The 9,492-nt window shown below is 42.1% G+C and overlaps 1 non-coding gene across 1 annotated transcript; it reads right to left on the reverse strand.

The window, feature by feature from the left end:
* Positions 1–1,270: 1,270 nt before the first annotated feature.
* Positions 1,271–1,389, reverse strand: LOC134322172 (5S ribosomal RNA). The gene has a single exon (XR_010013958.1). It is a non-coding gene; the product is annotated as a 5S ribosomal RNA (ribosomal RNA).
* Between the last annotated feature and the right edge of the window lie 8,103 nt (positions 1,390–9,492).

Genomic DNA, 9,492 nt, shown 5'->3' on the forward strand with positions numbered 1-9,492 from the left:
TGCACTGCTTCCTATTTACCCTATTTCCCTGATCCATACACAGAGTAAATCAGAAGGGTCACAAGGGTAGCTGTTAAAAAATGCTTCACTCTTGCCAGTATACCTTCTGCATGGTGTTTGGAAGGTGGTACCTGGAGACACCAGTGCAGACATTGATGGAGATATTAATCGAGAGCTGTGAACTCATGTTTTTGTGCAACAGCTGACCAGATCAAGGTCCTACCCAGGCTACACAACAGGATTTGGAATTTGGAAGGAGAGTGTGCCATGTAATGAGCGGGGCACGGGGGCAGGAAAGTACACTGGGAAAGGAAGTGATCGAAGCCAGGTCCTATTCCACAGACACACCAGCTAGGAAATGTGGTACTTTTTAAGGTCGTACAACCTGTACAGAATTTAAAAAATAACTTAATGGAAATAATAATAATAATTTTGTAATAAATAATTATTATAATAAGTTTGTGACAACCTGTAGGTATAATATTACACACATACAAAGGTCAGGAATTTCTGCAACTGGGGCTGAATGATAGATAGATAGATAGATAGATAGATAGATAGATAGATAGATAGATAGATAGATAGATAGATAGATAGATAGATAGATAGATAGATAGATAGATAGATAGATAGATAGATAGATAGATAGATAGATAGATAGATAGATACCATAGGTAGGTAGGTAGGCAGACAGACAGATAGGTAAATAGATAGATAGATACCATAGGTAGGTAGGTAGACAGACAGACAGATAGGTAGATAGACAGACGGAAAGACAGGTAGACATACAGACAGATAGGTAAATTGATAGATAGATACCATAGGTAGGTAGGTAGGCAGACAGACAGATAGGTAGATAGACAGACAGACAGACAGATAGACAGACAGATAGGTAGATAGACAGACAGACAGACAGACAGACAGACAGATAGATAAATAGATAGCTAGATACCATAGGTAGGTAGACAGACAGATAGGTAGACTGACAGACAGATAGTCAGACAGACAGACAGGTAGACAAACAGACAGTCAGACAGGTAGATAGATATATACAGTAGATACATAGGTAGACAGACAGACAGATGATTGCTTACAGCATCAGTATTATTTCAGTCTCTCTTCTAAGTACTGACTGAGCCCAACCCTGCTTAGCTTCTGAGATCGGACAAGATCAGGTGTTCTCAGGGTGGTGTGGAGCTAAGCGATAGGTGCTGGAATCAATAGACCTTTTAGACAGACAGACAGACAGACAGACAGACAGACAGACGATTGCTTACAGCACTTAGTATTCCCAGGTGGTCGCCCATCTCAGTACTGCCTGAGCCCAACTCTGCTTAACTTCTGAGATCAGACAAGATCAGGCGTTCTCAGGGTGGTGTGGCCGTAAGCGATAGGTGCTTACACAGACAGACAGACAGACAGACAGACAGACAGACAGACAGACAGACAGACAAATTGCTTACAGCACTCAGTATTCCCAGGTGGTCGCCCATCTAAGTACTGACCGAGCCCAACACTGCTTAACTTCTGAGATCGGAAGAGATCAGCTAAAATCAAAAGGCCTTTTAGATGGATGGATAGATGAAGGGATGGATGGATAGATAGTTAGACAGACAGACAGACAGATACTTTATTTCTCCCATAGGAAATTATTGCATGAATGATTTTTTTCATAAGTTTACTGTGAGTTTTTGATACTATAAATATCCTCTGGGTCAAAAATACCAAATGTTTTTGTACAAAAGACCGTCATGGAATTCCTAATTTAACAAGCCAAACAACTGGCCCCTGACTCCTGTACGCCCTCGCCTGCGTGAATCTATCCCGTTTTGCGCCTTCCCCAATCCTCCACAGCTGAAAGCAGTCACCGTCTCCACAGATAGTGTCCGCTTCCCAGAAAAACAAAAAGGTGTCCAGCCAGAGCTAAAAATATCCGTCCGGGTACCAAAACAGACCCCACGCTTTCCAGCGAGAATCCGAGTGTTGTTGTCGGGCGGTGACTTCATCCTTCACGTCATCCGTTTAATCACCGTAATTAAAGCAAACAGAGTTGTGAAGCGGAGGCTTTTCTTTTTTCCGTCTGCTGTTCTCACTCTGGCTGTAATTTCCGTTTCTTGTGTCGGGACAGGTGGCGCGCATCTGATTGGTGTAAGGGTTGGTTAGGATTGTGCAGTTACAGTCTTGATACCTCTTGTAGATTTTATAGAAACATTTACATCCACTAGAGGATGTAAAGATGTCTGTAATTTCATATTATTATTTCTATTATATTATATTATTTATTTTATTTTGTCCCTCTTTCTCCAATTGCATTACGCTTCCTCTCTACTGGTGCTGACCCCTGCCCCAATTGAGGAGAGCGAGATGGTCACATGCCCCCCTCGAACACGTGAGCAGTAGCCGAATGCATCTTTTCATCTGCACGAGGCGAGTTCATACAAGTTCAGATAAACAGACAGACAGATTAGATAGATAGATAGATAGATAGACAGACAGACAGACAGACAGACAGACAGACAGACAGACAGACAGATAGGTAGATTGATAGATAGATAGATAGATAGATAGATAGATAGATAGATAGATAGATAGATAGATAGATAAATAGATAGATAGATAGATAGACAAACAAACAGATAGATAGATAGATTGATAGATAGATAGATAGATAGATAGATAGATAGATAGATAGATAGATAGATAGATAGATAGATAGATAGATAGATAGATAGATAGACAAACAAACAGATAGATAGATAGATAGATTGATAGATTGATAGATAGATAGATAGATAGATAAACAAACAGATAGATAGATAGATAGATAGATAGATAGATAGACAGACAGACAGACAGACAGACAGACAGACAGACAGACAGACAGACAGACAGACCGATAGAGAGCGAGACTGTCACACGTCCCCTCTGACATGTGTCCAGTAGCCGACTGCATCATTTCACCTGTACAAGGTGAGTTCATATGCAGATCAGCTTTGTGCACGGAGAGCCACACCCTGATCAGCATTATTCCTCAATTATCCAGCAGAGGTCGTAATTGCATCAGTTATGACGAGCTCCTTTCTGTTCGCTCCTGTCTGTTCGCTCCTGTCCGTTCGCTCCTGGTTGGTTTGTCATGTCCAGGTTTAGTAGTCTTGTTTAGAAGTAGTCTTGTTTATATTTGTGTTAGCTTATCATAGGGTTTAGGTTTGTTTAGGTTCATGTTTCATGTGTTCAGCAATTAGCATTTAGCTTAGCTTAGGTCTTGTGTTAGTTTGTCTTGTTTTGTGTAATCTGTCTTTTGTCCACCCCTCTCATGTCAAGTCTAGCTCAAAAACGTTACACATGCACTGAAACACACACTAGTATTTTTGCTATACAGTGCAAATGGAAAGTATTAAAAATAAATCATAATTTTCGTGTTAAGGAGAAGAATCAGGAGTTAAAAGCAGTTGAAAATGGCACAGACTTGACTTTTCCATTCAGCCATTACACCTGATTTATCTGAGCTATTCCTGGAAAGCTGGAGTGGAAGGGTGGCCCCGGCACCGTGTGCAGCCTGACGAGGGCGAAAACCCAGAGCCTGCAGCCCTTAATCATCGGGTTCACAAACACTTATGAAGGGTCTGTGGCTACGACACTGTATTTCCAGCTATTAACGTAGAAGCATTAACCACAGGAGGAAACGTTTATGATTAAAAATATTAATAAAGGGTGAAAAAAAAAACGTTCGCAAATGAAACCCAGCTGGAATATCAGACGGTGTGGTCAGCGTGACACGAGAACGAGCGAGAAGTGAACGTTCTCTGATACAGCATACTCAGATCTAGGAACGCACCAGATTCTACACACTTAGGCCAAGTTCACACTTTCCAAGTCGTCAGGTCGCTGTACAGTTCACACTACACGACTGGATCTCTTGCAGTCGGGAGTCTTTATAGTCGGTGTGGTTTTCACTAGGGATGTCCCGATCCGATCTCAAAGATCGGAATCGAGGCCGATCAAGGCATTTTTTAACTGATCGGTATCGGCTTTACTAATGCCGATCCTAAGCCCGATCCTCTGTTTTACGTCAGCATGTCCGCTGTGTGGAAATACTTTAAATCGGAAAGTGAAACAAGTCCAACAGCGAAGTGTAATGTCTGCAATGTGAGCGTTTCACGAGGCGGTGGGAGCAGAGCTGCGTTCATTACTGTAGAATTTTACTATTTATATGGTGTGTGAGTCAAGGATCACTCCGGTTTACAAAACAATAACTTTTAATCCGAGTATGAAAACTTCAGGACCATAACATACAGCTTTTACGAGTTTACGTGTTACAAGACTGAACGACATCTCAGTATCAAGCTCTCTGATTGGCTTAGTTATGTAACCGAGCGTCGTAGTGATGCACTTGCTTAATAAAGAAATAAATACACGCTATATTTACAAATTGTCGGGAGCATTTAACACTTTATTAACTTCTTCTGTTACGGTACCGAATAGCGGACAGCTAGAGTCATCGCGTTAGCCAAACACGCTATTCCATGCACTATGGAAGCAAAGCACACTCACTTCGCGTAAAAAACGTCCATCAAACCATTGTCACAATACAACCACAGAAAAGTTTGTTACAGTTACAACACGCATACAAGTACGGTGGCTCATAAAAAAACAAACTAGATATCATTTAACCAAACGATCTACAATTACCACCAATTTTATATGGCACCTAAAAAATAAACACTCAGTCGAATACAGCGATCGGGATCGGGAACGGGAACAAAAAAACTTGATCGGGACATCCCTTGTTTTCACACTACACGACTGATCGGCGACAGGGGATTACACACTACACCGTTTATCACTGGGAGGAATCTCGGGCGAGTCTGTCTGGTCTCCCAAACCACGTTTTGTCACGAAAACACACACGAGAAGTGACGAGGGGTTTAATGATAACACGTCCAAAAATGCACATCAGCAATAATCGAGCGATCAAAGCTGTTTGTGCGCTGATGTGCAGCGTAAAATCAAGGAGAACAAGGAGTTAATTTGGCTACACGTCCAGCAGGGGGCGTCTGTTCTGTTGTGTAGTGAGTTGGAGGTTAATAAATATTTTTTGTAGAGAGCGATAAGATCAGAAATACTGTAAAACGTGTGTGTGTGCCGATGTATTTTGATAGAAATGATATTACGCCCGTCCCGCGTTTTTACACTCCTCCTCACCCCGTATCTTGCGTTCTCATTGGCTGAAGTTCGACACCGCACTCATTGCCAGTCACCCGACTGATTCAGATATTTAACATGCTAGATGTTTTTCTCGAGTTGTTGAGTATATAGCAATCAAGAGCCGAGTTTCGATCCCTGAGCGAACGCCGAGTTGCTTCCGTGCCGGCAAATCTAGCGGCGATCAAACAGACAAAAAGCGAGCGAAAATCAGGGCAAAAATGGTGGTGTGTGAACTAGGCATAAGCTGCTTAATGAATGTTTTATAGCGTGTACTTTCCATGTCCAATTAGCCTTTAAATTATTGCCACTCTTGGTAAAGATGTGTAACAAAAAAGGTCATAAAAATCTCTGTGGTTAATTAGCTGGAATAAATGAGAAAAATGCGCTTTAAAGAGCGAACGGCTACGTCTCATCAACGAAGAGGAACGAATTTTGCGAATTTTGTGGAAGCTCACGGACAGCAATACACGTCACTTTATAAGCACAGACACATAAATAACCACAAAGTAAATAAAAACCTTCATGACTGAGAGGCGTGAGGGTCGCAGAGCTGCGTATGTAATATGTTTTTGGTCACATTTGCACTAGTGCACAAGTCTAAATGTGCTACTGTGTTAGCTCTGTTTCTTCATCGAGGTCAGGAACACCCTGGACAGGGTTGCTAATCCATCGCAGACATAGCCAATCATGGCTGAGATTGGTGCACTATCGTATTAGATTGCTGTGTATTCTGACACCTTCCTATCAGAACCAGCATTAACGACTTCAGCAGTTTGAGCTACAGTAGCTCGTCTGCTTCAATGAGCCTTGGGCGCCCATGACCCTGTCGGCGGTTTACCACTGTTCCTTCCTTGGACCACTTTTGATAGATACTGACCACTGCAGACCGGGAACACCCCACAAGAGCTCCAGTTTTGGAGATGCTCTGACCCAGTCGTCTAGCCATCACAATCTGGCCCTCAAATCCTCACACTCGCCCATTTTTCCTGCTTCTAACATCATCTCTGAGGATAATCTTCCTGCCTCTGTTCGGGATTCGGACACAGTCTCAATGTTTAAGTCTAGACTGAAAACATATTTATTTTCTCAGGCTTTTGATTAGTATAGACAAAGGCGCAGAGCGTGGGGGTTCTTGGTCATAGAAATTTGTGGTGATCAGGGATGTTGGGTTGCCGTCGTTCTGCCTCTCTTGTCCGATCACTCAGGTTTGATGACGGTGGGGGAGGTGGGCGCTGATGTCCTGTGAAAGCCTTCATGACCTTGTTACCTGCTCGCTCTCTCTTTTAGTTATGCTGTAATAATCAGGGCTGCCGGAGTCTAAAACTCTCTGTAAAACTGATATTTTTCTCAACTCGCATTTTACATTTTTAACTACAGTTTCTGTTGTTTTACCCCGAGGTGGTTTTGATGGAAACCTGTTTACCCGCCGAGGTTAAGGAATGAAGTCGAGACTGCCGTGACACCGATGCTGCTCCTGCCGGATGTGACAGGTCCTGGCGTGTTTGCACCAAGAATGTCAAGAACTCACTACAGACTTTATCACAGACTGGACTGAATAAGAACTCTATTATTATTTATTTATTTATTTATTATTGCTAGTTATAACTTTTAGTTCATTTTAATTCTGTGTTTGTATGATTTGTGTAAATCCTATTTATTTAAAGTATTCTCCAGACCACCAAGAAGGATGGGCCCTGCTGAGTCTGGTTCCTCTTAAGGTTTCTTCCTGTAATTTTAAGGGAGTTTTTCCTTGCCACTGTCACCCTCGGCTTGCTCAACAGGGGTTTTTGTATCTGTTGGTCCTGGATTTTGTAAAGTTGCTTTGAGACAATGTCTATTGTAAAAAGTGCTATATAAATAAAATTGACTTGACTTGACTTGATAAAATGTTCACTTGCTGCCTAATATATCCCACCCACTTCACCTGTCAGTGGTCATAATGTTATGTCTGATCGGTGTATGTTAGCTCCATTTTAGCTCATTAGCTGGACAACACTTGTATTTTTATACAGCTTAAAGCTTACTAAACTGAGAACTCAAGCGTTTTGTGATATGGACACCAGCGTTCTGGCAAAAACGGTCAGATAGAGGCTTTAGGAAAGAGGATTATGAAAGAGCTGAACCTCTCCAAACGTACACAGTCACAGCCAAAGTGTCTTCTTGTTTATTTCGTTTCCCAAAAATCCTAAGCACCTACATTGTTAGCTAATATCTATATTTAATATTGTCACCTCTATTGTTGTTCTCTAACCAAGCCGGTGTTCCAAGAGCTCTGTTATTAATCAGAGTTGAGATCATACCTGCCTCACGCTTCCAACAAGCATCATTAAAGCCAAATGTTTCTCCATCGTCATGTTGTGTGTTCATGGTCATGTTCATATCGATCTCTTTTTAAATAGAACTTACAGGCCTATTTTTGTGTATTTTACACCTGAAGGACATTTAAGGCTTTCTATTGACAATGTATATAAGATTAAAGGAAGTTATATGGAACCCCCTAAAGTATCACAAAAACAGCAAATTATAATAATTACTTTCTTAACCGCTTATCCAATCTGGGTCGCTTATCCAATATGTGTGTGTGTGTGTGTGTGTGTGTGGGTGGGGGGGGGGGGGGGGGGGGGGGTGTTACTGGAGCCTATCCCAGCTGTATCCCACACCCTGGACGGCGCGCCAGTCCCAGTCCTATTCACCTATAGGGCAATTCAGTGTCTCCAATGAACCTGACTTTGGACTGTGAGAGGAAACCGGAGCTACCTGAAGAAACCCACGCAGACACGGGGAGAACATGCAAACTCCACACAGAAAGGACCCAGACCGCCCCGCCTGGGGAACGAACCCAGTACTACCCATTTAGCCGTCCTTGCCTACATCACTTGTTTATTTTTTGTAATTTGTTTATGCATTTGCACGATTGCGTCACGCTTCCTCTCCACTAATGCATGATCTCCGCTCTGATTGAGGAGAACGAAGCTAACCCACGTCCCCCTCCGACACGTGGGCAGCAGCCGTATGCATCTTATCACCTACACTTTGACGAGTGCAGTGCAGCTCAGCCTTGTGTACGGAGGGACACACTCTGATGCACTCTTTTCCCATCTCTGTGCAGGCGCGATCGGTGTACCTTAAATGTATTTAGGAAATAACCAAGTCAATAAGTCAATAATTCAACCCAATTTTGCACTTTTTCCCTCAGCAGGGGGTCCAAACTTGCTGTCTGAATAACCCCAAATCTTTAAGGCGTCTTTATAAAGAGCATAAGCAAAGATTTATTGCTCTCTCATTTGACCTGAGAACATGATGCTCTTCAGATTAACCTGCACACAAAGACCCGACTGAAATTCTACACGTGCCATCTACACAAGTGATAATAATTCCCACCCTGGGTGTACTGTACATTAAAAAGTTTTGACTAATGGAAAATCTTACTCATGCTGTTTCTATTCAATTAATTTTTTTGTTTCATTCTTGGCCAATCACTTGCTAAAAAGCCCCTGGATGCCCTTTGAACCTTGAGACCACTTCTGGCACGGCGTTCCTCAATTCTGCAACTTAAACGGAACTGATTAAAACGTCTCTTTTTGATTTCCATGGTTATTTCTGATGTTGTTTCATAACAAAACCCGTTTATCGTGCACTTGACAGTTTCCTTTTCAACTCGGAGATCTTTAATGATGTCATCCAGTGCCATGGGCACAAAAATCGGGGAGTGGGAAACATGGCGATATGATTGAACGTAATGTCATAATTCGATCAACCTGTTCTACTTTTTATGTTCCCTAATCAGCTAAGACGCTCTGATTATCTGTTAAACTTAAAAGGGTTGTAAGTATATCCTTAGAAATGCTTCCAGATTAGAAACACTTGTTCAGGCTTTGATATTAGTCAGTATTTAGCCTCAGAATAAGAACTTGGATTTAGTTTGCTCAGGAGTTTAGTATCGGTTTGTGTTTTTGAAGCATGTGTGTTTTGGTTGTTGCTAAAATGAAATTCAAGCTTGTAATTGCTTGTCGTGTTTAATCTGGATCTGGAACATTCCAGAATGTAGAACCTGAACCTACCTCGAACAGCATAATGTACAGCAGCGGTTCCCAACCTTTTTTGCACCATGGACCGGTTTCATATAAGATATAATTTCACGGACCGGTGAGGGCTGCGGGATTGAATATACAGTAACTATAGAATGGAAAATCAGATATGGGGACTCGAGTCTGCGACACACAGCGACTTCAGACTCGACTCGGACTCGTAAACATCGAGAATTCCTAGCGTCAGCATGTTTTAACA

The sequence above is a fragment of the Trichomycterus rosablanca genome, chromosome 10, assembly GCF_030014385.1.
Source record: "Trichomycterus rosablanca isolate fTriRos1 chromosome 10, fTriRos1.hap1, whole genome shotgun sequence".
Classification (NCBI taxonomy): Eukaryota; Metazoa; Chordata; class Actinopteri; order Siluriformes; family Trichomycteridae; genus Trichomycterus; species Trichomycterus rosablanca.